This window comes from Strigops habroptila, chromosome 1 (assembly GCF_004027225.2).
Source record: "Strigops habroptila isolate Jane chromosome 1, bStrHab1.2.pri, whole genome shotgun sequence".
Taxonomy (NCBI): Eukaryota; Metazoa; Chordata; class Aves; order Psittaciformes; family Psittacidae; genus Strigops; species Strigops habroptila.
Window position 1 is genome coordinate 97314095 of NC_044277.2, and position 15213 is coordinate 97329307.

General features: G+C 49.9%; 1 non-coding gene across 1 annotated transcript; it reads right to left on the bottom strand.

The window, feature by feature from the left end:
* Positions 1-14891: 14891 nt before the first annotated feature.
* LOC115600728 lies at positions 14892-15010 on the bottom strand. The gene has a single exon (XR_003989122.1). It is a non-coding gene; the product is annotated as a 5S ribosomal RNA (ribosomal RNA).
* Positions 15011-15213: the final 203 nt, after the last annotated feature.

Here is a 15213-nt window from a genome sequence, read left to right on the forward strand (position 1 = left end):
GAAGCTGCCCCCACCTGAGGCTTTGCCAGGCCAGGAGGAAGTAGCCTGGGGCAGGAGCACAGAGTGTGTTAACTGCCTGGCACCCAGCATGGTGAAAGGGCCAAGCAGGGTGCTCTGTGAGGGCTCGAGTGCTACTGGCTTGGGATGAGGCAGAGGGGCTCAAATGATCAGCTACAATTGTGCAAAGCATTTGATGCTGTCCTGCATGGCATGTCTGTCTCTAAACTGGAGAGACATGGATTTGATGGATGGACCACTCGATGGGTAAGGAATTGGCTGGATGGTCACACTCAGAGTTGCAGTAAACTCTGATGAAAATCTTGGCTTTACCTTGATGCAGGCGATGTTTTTTGAAGAAGATTCATAGAATCAACTATGTTGGAAAAGACCATTAAGATCATCGCTATTAAGTCCAACCATTACCTCAGGCCTACATGTGGCTTTTCTGGGCAGAAGCTGCTTTGTTAAGAAAACTGTTCACTTCTCATCTTGGCATTGGCTTTTAGCGACAAGGGGGACTAAGCTGTCCCCTGGTGAGCTGGTCCATGGGTGGCAGTGCTGCATAATTCCTAGAAACGTTGGTGCCAGGATTTGGCCAGACTGTCATTTGGGTTTCCTTTGAACTGGAGCTGGTCAGCGGCTGCTCCCACTGGGCTGTTACTGCGGCTGTGGCACAACCCAGTGCCCTGTAAGCCCTCTCCTGCATGAGGTGACCCTGCTGTGTCACATCCCACCTGCCTTCCCTGTGGTCCACTGGGACTCCATGGGGAAGTCCTGTCATTGCCTCATCCCTTATCAGAAGCTCTGTGATCCCTGCTCCACTTTGGGCACAGTTACATCCCATCACCAGGGCTGGAGCCAGGGAGCGTGAGGGGATGGTCCTAGCTTCTGGCTTTGCACCAGTTCCTCTATTTCAGTGTGGCTCTGCTCTGGGGAGTGGGGCCCATTGCCCTCCCTTCACTGGGAGCAAGGAATGGAGGCTGCCAGCCTGGGTGGAAGGTCCTTGTTAGAGGTCACCAAATCCAGGCAAAGCTGGAAACGAAGCTAATCTCCTGCTGTCGAGCCAAGCTTCAGGCGTGCTGGAGAAAACTCCGGGTGTGGGTGCCAGCCCTTGGCCTGGCAGCGGCTGCAGTGTGGCTGCATCGGGAAGGCATGCTGGAGGCCGGGCTGGCTCAACACTGCAGCCCCAGGCGATGGGGCACTGGGCACAGCCATCATGATGCACCCACACCAGGGCTCTCACTGGGGGCACCCCTGCATCTCCCTGCTGAGACTAGGCATGGGCACAACTCTATGCTGTCAGTGCCAGGCACCACTGAGTCCCTCCATGCTCTTCGTGGGCCCAAGCTGGAGCCGAGGGGCCCGGGTGGCTGCTGCCTTTTAAGGCTGCTCTGGGTTGATGAATCGGTTGCCAACCTGCGCAGCAGCGCTCAGCAGGCAGTGGCATGCCAGGGGTCCCGGGTGGGGGGCACAGAGCATCTGCTCAGCATTAAGGAATGATGGGTTTTCCCCAGCAGTGCCCCGTTCTCTTTCCTGCTGGGGCCAGGGCTGCTGTCGCCCTCCATGCAGCTCTTGCTGCTTCACCCTCAGGCGGCAGCCCCAGCTCTGCCCCGTGTCTTGTTTTAGATGCACAGAGCTGAGAAGAGAAGGTTCTGGGGAGACCTTAGAGCAGCTCCCAGTGCCTAAAGGCGACAATAAGAAAGCTGGAGAGGGGCTTTTGACAAGGGCAGGTAGGGACAGGACAAGGGGGAGTGGCTTTAAACTGAGGGGAGGAAGGGCAGGTGTGAAAGGGGAGGCAGCCTCAAGGCACCTCCATATCCCATCTAGGCTTTGCTCCTTGGCTTCATCTCCTGCAACAGGGCCGTGCTCACAAATGTTTCAAGATGGCTCAGAGCCTTGGGTGCCTTTGGAGAAGGGGTGTCACTGAGTCACCCGCAGCTTGGCCACTTGGGCCAGCACAGGTCTGCCTTTGGGAATCTGATGTGCCTTTGGGGAGCAAAGTGGCTGCAGACAGGAGGTACTGGACCCTGGGTGAGGAGGAGTTTCTGCTTTCCACCCACAGAAGACGTGTCCCATTTGTTTCTGTTGGATGAACTCTCCAGCAATGTTTGATAGGGCTTAAGGCTCAAGCAAGGAGCCATAAAAAGAGAGAATAACATCAGAAGAGGAAAGTGGAAGGAGGCCAAGAGGAACACAGCCAAGTGCCCTTTCCTTCTTTCTCTTTCGCTGTGCGGGAAATCCCGGAGACTGTGGGCTGTGTCGCATCCCTGCGCCAGGCGAAACATGGCCCTGACCCTGAATGGCTCTGCCATGAGACAGTAGGGTCCCTATGGCAGATTGGAGGATCCTGGGGGGAGGGTCAGCCAGAGGAGAGGGGCCCAGGGAAGGAGCTCCCATCTGGAGTCAGGGTGAAACTGCGCTGCAGCTTTCACTCCACTTCAGTGGACGGCTGCATAGGGTGACTTCTACCATCACATCTTGTGGGATGGGACAGGAAGGTCGGTCCCCAGTGGGATGAGTGTGGTGGCAGCAGAGGAGCCCTGTGGTTGGATCCTGGGTGTCTCCACAGAAGGAATTAAGCAGGGTGGGGAGGAGACAGAGGCTACTCTGCGGTCATGGGATTAGCATGTGCAAACAACACTGCAGGCCATTGCACAAGCCTCTTCAAACAAGTGCTGGGTGCCACGTGAAAGTACAATACCCCCTGCTACGCCATAACCAGGTTTCCCGCATTATGCTACACCATAATGCGGCAAGGTTAGTGGCCTTCCTGCATGCTGTGGCTCATCAAACCCTGCACAATCAAACCCTGGTGCTGGTGGTGGGTTGGGAACGGCCAGCTGGGGGGATGCTGGCAGTTGCCCTGCAGCCAACCCATGTGGCGCCAGGCCTCTGTGCCATCCAGCATGGATCATCTGCCACAGCCTGATGCTGCATGGAGCCTCCCCAAAGAGCTGAAGCCCCTTTGTGGGCACTGGCTCCTTGTGCCAGGAGATGGCCATGCTGTGCCCCTGGGAGAGGGTAGTGCTGTGGTTCTGGGGTGTGCCCTGGGAACAGCCCTGGGGCTGCACGGTAATGAGGGATGATCCAGCAGCATCACAACAGTGCTGCAATTCTGGCTCTGTGTGACACTGAGCAACACCGTAATTAGAAGGTGCCAGCACTGCTGTGGTTCGTCCCTGGTTCACCTCTGCTTCCTCCTCCTGCCGTCCTCCTGCCCAGGGCAGGGGAAGTCCCATTAGCAGGAGCTGGGCCCACACAGGTCTCCAACTCAAGCCACCACCCACTGCAGCCCTTCTCATGCAGGTTAAATAGCAGAGCCACACTTTGGGAGGCAGCACTAGGATGGATTCAAACCTATCCCACCACCAGCTTAACCAGTTTGGTGTGTGATGAGGTCCTTGTGGGACCCCTGTGCTCATGGGAGCTCTCCAGGCATCACCTCAGTCCCAGGAGATTTGGGATCTGCCCCTGCAGAGCAACCTCAAGTGCATTTGGGGCTTTCTTGAGTGCAGAGTTGGTGCCTTGCATGTGGAGGGGCTGAGTTTGGTCCTGGCTGTTAGCCTGTTGCTGCAGGAGGAGGAGCAGTGCCCCGAACTCCACACTGGAAACAACTGGTCACATCTCTGCCGGTCCCACAGATCTGTGTTCCCCTTGGCTGCGCCTCTCCCCTCCACCAATCATGGTTGGAATTGGGTAAGAAGTTGGGCCGTTGTTGTGCAAGGCAGATCCACAAACACAGCGCTGCCCAGCCTAGTTTCCCTGGGAAACCTGGCCAAAAATCAAGGCAGGACTCAGAAGGAAGGACCACCTACCACCTCCATTCCAATGGGAGCTGCAATGCAGGGAGCCCTTCAGCAGCACACACATCACTGAACCATAGTGCTTGCTAATGAGCTTCTGCACCAATCTGAAGATGCTGCCCATGCACAGGGTGTGCCCTGCAAAAACCAGGGCGGTGGGAGATGGCACACCACCGAGAAGCTTTTCCCAAAAAAGTGGTCCTGGCTCTGTCCACCATCATGGCTGAGCTGGAAACAGCTGTGCTGAAACAGCCCACGTCTGGAAACCCACCGCATAAGGACGCCGGGGTGCTCTCAAACAATTGCTGAGGAAGATAATGGGAAGCAGCACAGCCTCTTCAGCTTGTGCAAGCCTGGGTAGCTGGTGGAATGGGTGCATTGGCTAGGGCCCTTTCTCCCTAGGGATGAAACCCATCCCTAAAGCACAGCACCACACCAGTTAAATCCCAAAGATGCTCAGAGGGGGTGAGAGACCAAGGCCCCATGCTGAGTCTCTGTGCATCTGGCACTAGTGTTGTGCAGGCCCTGGAATCCAGAGCTGCCTGTGCTCTCCATGGGATGATGGGTGGAGGATCTCCCCTCCTCCCACCCTTGCCAGCTCTAGCACATTCAGAAATCCCTGTTTCTCACCACCAGGCTCATTCCCAGCCCTCCGCAGACCTCCTCAGCTTCCTGGTTAGCTTTCAGACCACCTCTGAAGACCACTGTGGACAGTGGTCAGACCAAGATATTCCTGATGAAAAGCTGCCCATCCTTTCCAAGGGAGAGCTCTCATTGCTCCATCCCTGTGTCTCCAGTTACACAAACATCCACAGCCAGCGGAGGGGCAGTGGCCCACCGGGACTTACCCATCCACAGCCAGCAGAGGGGCAGTGGTCCACCGGGACTTACCCTATGCTGCAGGATTATTTTAGGAATCTTGGAGACAGCAGGGAGCTCATGTCTAGCTGGCATCTCCCCTTGCTCCCCCCGGCTGCGCCACTCCAGGGGTAAGAGCAAGAACACACCACGATGGCCTTGCACAGGGGCTGGGGTGACATTTGTCCCCCTCCTTGGGTCTCACCAGGCTTAGCGAGAGCCAACTGGGGTATGGCTGCAGAGGAGGCATGCAGGGAGCCCTTCTTCAGCTTCACCTCCTGCCCTTGGAGGCTCTTTCCTCACCTCCAGCTTCTCCAGCTGGAAACTAGCAGGACCCGCTCTTCCCTTGGCTCGGGAAGATTACCAGGGCAGAGCCATCATTTACAGCACCACCTGCTTAAATGATTGCCCAAAGTCACTCTCTGATTAGCAGCAGCATTGCTTGAGATCACAGTGTTGTGCTACGGGCTGTACATGCACACACACACGCACACATAGACATGCACTACAGCTTTGCACAGATGTCTTTTGGATCCTTCTGAGGGGTGTTCAATGCACTGCTATTCCCAGCTGCCCACAGCTCACCCTTTAGCTGGCTGCTGCACTGGCGGGACTGCCGGAGTAATTCACAATCTAGGTTTTGTCAAGAGCCACAATAGCAGCAAACCTCTGCACCACAGGCTGTGGGGTGCGGAGTCCTGGGGCTCTCTCCACTCACCAATGCCCTGCTCCTTGCCTGGTCTGACCTCACTCTGCAGCCAGGGCCTGTTCCTAGGGGATTTCACCCCAAACTCCCATGAGGCAAGATCTGGTCTCTCATTTCAACCCACCTTTTGTGCTGTGTCAAGAAACCCCGCTGTGGGGTTTGAGGCAGAGAAGGGATCGCTCTCAGTGCCAGCTCCTCCAGGCATCAGAAACTGCAACAACAGCTCGGAAAGGGGCCAGCAGGAGTGGGGCATTATCTTGAACTGCGGCAGCTGTTTGCAAAACGAACGTGTGTCCGTGGCCTAGGAGACCGTCTCTTGCCTGGAGAGCCAGCAGTTGAAATAAAGACATTCAGACTGAGGAAACAAAGGCACAATTGTTACTGCCACAGCATGGACGGGGTTCAAAGAGGCGAGTGGCTGTCATGCACGGAGGCTGTGGTGGAGCCGTCGAGTCCTGGAGGGCTCTTGCACTGCTCTTGGTTGTATGCTGCTAAACAGCAGCTGGAGTTCATGGAAAACAATTCCCCAATGCCCCTTACAACACCAGGAAGCTCCCTGATTCTGAGCATGGAGACTGGCTGGCAGTGCCTGTGCTGGCAGTGGGTACCAGAACAGGGAGAGCAACCCTGCAGCTGCTGGGAGAGGCAGGTTCCAGTGGGATTGTGACTGAGGGAGAAGCACGGGGTTTGGCTCACGGGTGCTGGGATTGGAAGAGAAACAACCATCTATGCCTCATAGGAAAATGCTCCGGGAATTTCTGCGTGGGCTTTGCTGGATGCCGCAGACCTGCTGACCCCAGGCTGTGCCGATGCTCAGGCCCTGTGAGATGGGGAATTGCCACATGTAACTTGAAGGCTGTATCTGCCATGCTCTCTGTCTTCATTGCTGGCTGCCTATCAAGCTGCTGTGCATGCTCAAAGCCTCCATGTTGTGCCTGGGATCCTGGCCGGGGACTGTGGGATGCTCAGGTCTGCCCTTTACTTAATCAGTCAGCCTTTGTGAAGGAAGGTGGTCTGCCCGGAGCCCCCAGGCACATGCAGACCCTCATCCTGCAGAGCGCTCCAGTGCTCAGGCTGTGATGGGCTGAGATCACACATGGGCTCCTGAGCAGCTCTGGCTACCCTGGGTATCCCTGTTTGGATGCACATTGGTGTTTAGGTGAGTCATTGAGCCTCAGGGCATTACTCACCCTCTAACACATACTCCACTTTGTTGAGATAATGTTGCTTCTGCCTGATGGAGCATCTTTCCATGAGCCCTGCCCCTGCTGCAGTGGGCTGGTGCAGCAAAGCCAAGCGGAGCAGCATGGACCCCAAGCTGTGCTGAGCATGGCTGAATACCACTGGGAATTTGCAGCAAGCTGGACATTTCATACCCATGAAGCAGGAGCTGGACTTGGAGCCAGATGCTCTTGTGCTGCCTCTTTTCTTCCCCAGATGGATGCACGAGTCCTTTTTGTCAGAAACATGTTTGTGGGAAGTCAAGAGCAGTGAGTCTGGACTGGAGCCTGGGCTCTGGCCCAGGGCTGCTCGGCTGCAGAGGGAACATTCACAGACACAGGCAGCTGGCGGGTGGCAGGAAACGCTGGCTGCTACATGTATTCACACCCTCCCGCGTGTTAGCTGGGATGCAATAAGAAAGTCTGAGAAAAACAAAACAGTTTAGTAGGCCTTAAAGTAGCTTCCTTTCCCATTTCTGCAGCTAAGCATTCATATTCTGCTTTTGGCTAAAACTGAGTAGGAGCTTCCATGCCTTGCTGAATACTTTGGTGGCAAAATTAGGGTTCAGATTATTTTTCTTCCTCCTGGAAAAGATGAGGAGACCCCTGCACAGTGAGCTGGGCTCTCTTTCCTCCCGTGCCACAGGACAGCTAGAATAGACTTTTCTTTCTCTAGAATGATGTTGCTATTGACAAAAGTATGTAGATACCAACCCACTCATAAATAACTCAGTTATTTCCAAACAGAGCTGGTCTTTGCCATAGTTTCCTCCAGTCCCCTGTGCAATCAGGCTGCCTCTGTGCTGTGGCGAGCATTGTTCTGCGCTCCAGTAGACCAGGCCTATCAAGAACTGCTTCTGCAGCAGATCTCCAGGCAGCCAGCTCATCCAGGGCTGGATTTCAGTTGAGTCACGGTATCAGGTTGCTCAAAGCATCCATTACAAGACATTTTAATCAGCCTAGGAGGAGAAACTGTTCCAGTTGAAAAGAACAAAATACCTCAGACCTTCGTGGCTCAGCTGCATACACAGGGGCTTTCAGTATATAGCACTTCAAGGAGTCCAGGAGACACTGAGATTTACCATATTCTCTCCCCACCATAACCAATGCCCCAGGGCACTTTCCTGTTTCACCGAACTTCCACTGAGATGAATTTCAATATTCAAGTAACAGCAGCCAAGATTTGTACAAATAGTACTACTAAAATATTTGTACGAATGGTAGTACTCATAGAATCACAGAATCACAGACTGGTTTGGGTTGGAAGGGACCTTAAAGACCATCTAGTTCCACCCCCCTTCCCACGGGCGGGGACACCTTCCACTAGAGCAGGTTGCTCCAAGCCCCGTCCAGCCTGGCCTTGAACACTGCCAGGGATGGGGCAGCCACAGCTTCTCTGGGCAACCTGTGCCAGGGCCTCACCACCCTCACAGGGAAGAACTTCTGCCTCACATCTCATCTAAATCTCCCCTCTGTCAGTTTAAAGCCATTCCCCTTGTCCTCATAATCCTTAATGGTGTTTACATGCCTGGCTGGACAAACTGGGCAAGAGGTACTTTTCAGCAAACCTCAAGCCTTGTTTCCACAGATGTGGGATGTTCAAGGTGAAGAAAATAGCTGCAGGCATGAAAGCCCTGGCCTTTTTAGAAATGTGGTGTTTGGCAGCATCCTGAATCCTTTCCTTCTAACACCCTTGTCATTTCTCTAGCTACCCTTCTCCCCATTGCTCAGTGGTGAGTGGTGACCTGCCGCACGGTGGTCTTTGTTGATGACAGAGAGCAACGTCATCTACTCATTTTCAAGAACGCCTTATGAGGAAACAATAGTAGCAATCCTGTACTGCACATCATTATACATATGTATATGCATAAAATAGCTATTTTATGCTGTCTCTTTGCTTAGCAGCTTTAAACACTTCAAAATTAATGGCCCGTAAATATTAGAACCAGACATAATCACTGCAAGACTCCGCTGAAAGAGCTCTGTCCTGGAGTGAGCCTCTGCACAACATCAGGATGTCATTTCTGGTATTTTATTCAGCTCCCTTCAGCTGTCCTGGCAGGATAGAAGATTTTCATTTATTTTTTTTTTAAATCAGTTTTTAAACATTAGTGTTTAAAAATATGCTGATTGTTTTCGGCTAAGTGTATTTTCAGTAATAAATAAATGGCAATGAAACAGCGAAGCATCCCATTTGTGCGCTTCTTGGTTTTGTGCAGCAGGTCGCTGACACACCAGCCTTCCCTTAACAATGGACTTCCTTTTTTTTGAACTGTTCTTGCAGTTTTGGCCTGATTTTCCTCTCTGAACAAGAGGCTGTCTGTTGTCAACTGCGAGAAGAGAGATTATCTCTCCATTCTTCATGCCTGAGCATTCTGGCTGGGAAGCCCCAAGGGATTACCACAGGATCACTTGGTAATAAATAGCCATATTTGTAATATTTGGTTACAAATCACATTGTAATACTCTTTAATAACTGGGCATGTTTACCATATAAACACAGACTTTCTCTTTCATCACAATCCCTCCAAGATTTCTTCCTACCTATCTTTTAATCTAACTCTATGAGAAACCCTAGAAACAACACTTACATTGATGTTCTTTCATCATACTGCCAAATGAAGTTGGCGGTTCTCTCCTCCCAGACTAAAGCCTGATTCTGTGGCTGCACACGCGAAGTTTGGGACGAAACCTTGTCAGCAAAGCCATCAGCAAAGATAAAAAATACCTATTTCACTTGCAGTTTTCCTCAGTGAGCAGGCACCATCACTGCAAGGGAATGACAGGATTTGGAAGCTGTGTGGACTCAGGTGGCTCCGATTCCTCTGATCTCCCCAGCTCCAGCCGTTTCTCCCCCGCAGCCACTGTAACATACAGCACAGGGACCTGGGTTGTGTTTACTGCCTGAATATGGCCCGACAGGCTTAACCAGAAGGCTAGCAGAGTTTGTTTCCATTTCTGAGTAAGTCAGGAAAGTTTCTTCAGTGGCCACCTGGCCAATTTTAAGTATTCCTTTGCTCTCCCAGTGCTTAAATCTCTTGTTTCATGACTAAGGTTTAAAACTGGTGAGAAAAAGCAATGCCTAGCTGCTTCTGTCCCAGACAACAACAAAAAAGTGCATTTTTGGAGACAGTGATTCTTTAGTTAATTTAGGGCAGCAATAATTAAACTCACAGCCTTTTGCCCAGTAAAGAAGGGAAATCAGGTGCACTACAGCCCTTCTGTCCACTTTCCCTTTGAGACTATGGCCCTGATCCCATCCCACAGTACCTGAAGAGCCTGTCTAGCAGCAATCCAAACAGGCCCTTTTCTGCTCTTCGTCCTCGTCATATCATAGAATCACCGAATTATTTGGGCTAGAAGGGACCTTGAAGCTCATCCAGTTCCAACCCCCTGCCAGGGGCAGGGACACCTTCCACTAGAGCAGGTTGCTCCAAGCCCTGTCCAACCTGGCCTTGAACACTGCCAGGGATGGGGCAGCCACAGCTTCTCTGGGCAACCTGTGCCAGGGCCTCACCACCCTCACAGGGAAGAACATAACCCTAAAGGTCTTATCTAAATCTCCCCTCTGTCAGTTTAAAGCCATTCCCCCTTGTCCTATCCCTACCTGCCCTTATTGAAACAGCAAATAGGGATAGGACAAAAACTGTCCCTACCAGCTTTATTGTTGGCGTGTTTAGGCACTGGAAGCTGCTCTAAGGTCTCCTTGGAGCCTTCTCTTCTCCAGGCTGAACAAGCCCAGCTCTCTCAGCCTGTCTCCATAGCAGAGGTGCTCCAGCCCTCAGAGCATCTTCGTGGCTTCCTCTGGACTCCCATCCCACTTCACTACCATGTGTGCATTTTCATTTCCTCTCCTGTCTCTGTGCAGCTGATCTGGAGGAGTCAGAGCTGTCTCCAATGGCTTCCACCCTATTGTGGCTGCTGTAGATTGTGACTCTGCTGGAGGCAGTGGCACAAATCCAGTATCACAACAGGGATGAGCCGGCTGGTTGTGAGCCCCAGTGATCCCCCCATGCACATAGGGACACACGCACATAGGCCAGACAGAACAGACCACACACATGGGGAAAGGGGTGCAGCTCTCCTCCAAGGGCAGCAGGACATGTGGGGCAGTGTGGAAGAGCATCCTGGTGCTGCTGTGTGCTCAGTGAGCACATCAGGAGGACGAGAGGTTGCAAGCAGCAGTGGTGGTGTGAGGCTGCAGGGCTCTGCTTTTCCAGCTCCAGTAGGGACCCACCAAGTGCAGGCTCAGCATAAAGTCTGCTTTCCGCATTCCCACTTTCGCAAGAGACATGACCCTATTTTAAAACCTTTGAGCTACTTTCCTCAATTTAACCAGCCTCTGTTACAAACCTACATTCATTCATTAGTGCTCAGGCTGTTCTTATTCTACCCCCTTTCTAATAACATTGCATTCCCATTGCATAGGATGACTGTGGGAAGATTTTGAAACCAGATATAGGCTTGGCAAAACATTCATTATGGCTGTGGCTCATCTTCTCAACCAAGAAATTGCATATTCCCCCAGTGCTCCAAATCTGCTTCCATTTGCTGAAGCAGCAATTTGACATTTAAGTCGTTTGGCTCTTCTTAGTGGTTTCACATGTTGCTTCTTAGGTTTCTTGAGGAATCTGTTGCAGATTTAACCATTTAACCATGCTCTGGTAGGGTGACAGCTTAAGTTTAGCAAAAATATTGCTAATATTCGAATCTGGAATAACTTAATTCAAAAGCAGATGCATTCCCAAAGTAATGGATTTATTTAGATACTAATTTTAGGGAAATGTTTGGGCTGGTTACAACCAGCACTACTCTGTCAGCGTGTAAAGCTCTCTGCAGTGTGTTCCTGACAGTTGTGACAAACTGATTATCTCATTCTCTCTTCCAAGTAGAGGAGACAATAGGCACCGGAGCCTGTTCTCAGACAGAGAAGAATTAATCCATTGACTCTAAAACTGCCTTGGGGCCGACACTGACAGAAGTTGTCCATTAACAAAATATGGGAGGGATGTCCACATGGGGGACAACTTCAATGAGAGCTCCCTTTCCAAAACTCTCTCTACAAGAGATTCATACAGCTGAAATTAAAAGGTTCTCTGCTGGCTAAAAGCAAGCACTATGAAGGTTTCCAAGTGCTCTGTTAGCAGGATCTGAACATTGTCCTTGCTTCATCCAGTTTCTTTTGGGGTTTATATAAACCACAAGCACAGGCTGCAGTCCCCTAGCTAGTATTTTTGCTAAGATCTTTAAACAGCGATTTAGTAATGATATGGGCCTCTAAGAACTGCACACAGCAAAGGCTCCTCTCTCACCAGGAGAAAAACTGTAGTAGTTTCTTTCATGGACAAAGGACATTCCTCTTGAAAGGAATGGCCTGAATGTCACCCCTTAGGGATGTGCTAACAACGCCTTAAATACCTGGTGACATTTATCTGGATACTATTTGACCCTGAGGCTTTCACACTCCCTCTTGCCTCTAAATTTTCTGAGGTTACCTAAAATTTCAGGTTTAATCAGTCCCATGTATCTGCTGCTCACAGGTCTACTTAAGTAACCCCAGCACTTGGGCTATTTGAGGACTAGAGGGTTTTATATTAAGTGTCAACAGCAGCATGTATTTCATTATGATGTATAATGACCTTTCAGGATTGTTTTTAATTTAGGAAAAAATTCTTGAGTCATTTCAGGCTTCCAAACCAATATCTTCTTCTCTTTCGTATGGCATCTTTATGTTTCTAAAGGTTTGCTTGCCAGCGTCTGTCACCAACATATTCAACCATACTCTGAAATGAGTTAATTGCGACACAGCTTTCTGATCTTCTAAGTCTTCATAACTTTCTCATAATCTTTTTCACTCTTTCTCTAGTATTCATTTTCCCAAGCTTGCTCTATCTGTACGATTCTCTGTTTATTGACTGCTGCTGGCACTGAAGACTTCTACTCATAGAGGTCTTTATCCTTATTTCTTCATCACTTATTTTGTGGCATTTTGTGTCCATCATTTTCCCGGCTGCTGCAAACCTTCAAATCAAATAATTTGGGAGTAGTTTAGATGAGGGGGCTTTGATCCCTTCAGAGTTTGTCTTCTTCCCTTTAAAAAGCAGTCTTTAATACAGATACCATTTCACAGTTAACTGCTACTAATAGTGATTCATTCTGCTTATCAAAAACTTGAAAATAGCTGAGTTGGGCTATTTGGTTGCCTGGATCCTTGTCTGGTGTATGCTTTCAATTACGTTTGATTCACAGAGGTGTGCCTGAGTTTTCCTTAATTTCTGCCTGTCTGCTGCCACACCATTTTCTGTGATAATTCCTCTCAACTGCAAAAATTAAACCCTGAAATAATACTTAAAATCAGTCCCCAACTACCCTCCTTTGCTGGGCCCTAAATAGCTGCTTGCTCTCCCAAAAGCGTATTTTACCCAGTGACTCTCATGAAATACTGCTGGGGGGCTGTCCTTTGGCCTCCTTGCTGAGTTTAACTTCTGCAGTTGCTGGGACTTTCTAAAGTCTTCTGCCTTTTCTCTCTCCTCCTTCCTTTTCTGAATTTCATAGTTTGCCAAGATTTTTTTCTTTGGATTATCATTATTTTCCATGCTTTGTATGAACGAGTCGTATTTCTATTCCAAGCAACTGAGTGCATTCCCTCCCCCCTCCACCCGCTTCCTTAAAGTCTCTATTTTTTGCAAGATGAATAAGAATTTAAATGGGGATTCTCACCCACAGTAATGAGAGCTGCTGTCATTTCCCCTAGCTTTCATCTCTTTTTAAAGTGACAGCAGAAAGATATGTAGAAAAAATATTGCAATTTGTGGTCTTTGAGCATAAGCTTTGGATATTGTCTGCATTCATTTCTTCTCCTGGCAATGATGAAATTTCACAATCAGGTCTCCAGGTCTGCTATGGAGTCCCAAGGGAAGAAATAGTCTTCTAGAAACTGTGTTTACTTTGACTCTTCCAGTAAGCTCGGGTTTAACAACAAGGTAATTAAATTTTTATATGACAGATTGAGTTTCATCCTTCAGCATTTTCGGGCAACTTTTAATTGTAATGTTATCTACCCTCTGTTTTATATATAATTCAAGTAGCTATCTGCTGCAGCCATGTCATGTAGGACAGTGCACTTTTCTCATTTCAGCCAGCTTCTAGCAGTAACGCCCTATCCCTTTTTTTCTGACTACAGTTTTGGATGAGATAATTCCTTGGAGATCACCTCTCTAACCCCAGCCTCAGGGGTTAGCTGATTTTCTCTGGTTCGTATATTCAACTCTGTTTTGGCAGCAAGGGTTTGGGAGAAGATTCAGAAAACCTCTCCAATTGCACACCCAAAAAACTTGTCTCAGTGAGGTAACACATTTGCATGTTTTGGAAGGTCCATCTTCCACAGCCTGTTGTTCCATGTCTGCTAAGCTGGGTGGGTTCATGAGCTGGTAAAGGCAAATGACTGTGCTGCCTGCTCAGGGTCCAGCGCAGCATGACTGGCTGGTGCTGAGCGGCTTGCAGGGACAGTGGACCATCTGACCTTCTCTGACTTGTCAAAAGACTTCTTGTGATGCTTCCAGGTGAGACACAGTGAGCTGGGTGTTATACATATAGAAGAGGGTAGATTTAGGTGAGATATGAGGAAGAAGTTCTTCCCTGTGAGGATGGTGAGGCACCAGTATAGGTTGCTCCAAGAAGCTCTGGCTGCCCCATCTCTGGAAGTGTTCAAGGCCAGGCTGGAAAAGGTTTTGAGCTTGAGTGTAAGGGGCATTGGAACTGGATGAGCTTTAAGGTCCCTTCCAACCCAAACCACTCTCAGGTTCTATGATTCTACGATCTCTCTGCTTTCTGCTGTACTGTATCCGAATAACTTGTGTTTGGCACAGGGAGTATACTGCTGCCTCCATTGGCTCAACTGCAGGGAAAAGAAGCTGTCGTGGTTTAAACCCAGCCAGTAACTCAGAACCTTGCAGCCACTCGCTCACTCCCCCTCTTCTTCCCCCACCCTGCTCCCAGAGGGATGGGGAGGAGAATCGAAAGAATGTAAATCCCAAGGGTTGAACGGTTCAGTAACTAAGGTATAATACAAAACCACTACTGCTACCACCAGTAATAATAGTGATAAGGGAAATAACAAGGGGAGAGGATATAAAACTAAAAGAGGAAAGGGAAAAGAAATCAATAAACACAAGTGATGCACAATACAATTGCTCACCACCCACTGACCCATACCCAGCCCAACCCAAGCAGTGATCTGGGCCTTCTGGGTAACTCCCCCCGGTTTATATACTGGGCATGACATGCTGTGGTATGAAAAAAAAAAGCCTGCAGCACTCGGGATTCCCAGGCAGTCTCCCATCCAAGTACTAACTGAGCCCAACCCTGCTTAGCTTCCAAGATCAGACGAGATTGGGTGTTCTCAGGGTGGTGTGGCCGTAGGCAAAGCTGAGCCCAGGACAGAAGCCTTTTGATCAAGAAGGGCTGAGCTCTGTCCTTGCTGCTCATGTGACAGTGCCTTTAATCCACACAGAGGGCTTGCTTCCTAGCCTGAAAGTATGTTTTTCATCCAATTTTCATGTGCAGCTCATTTTTAAAGCTAAAGCATATACATGAAAGCTACACACCCTTTATTTGCATATCTGAA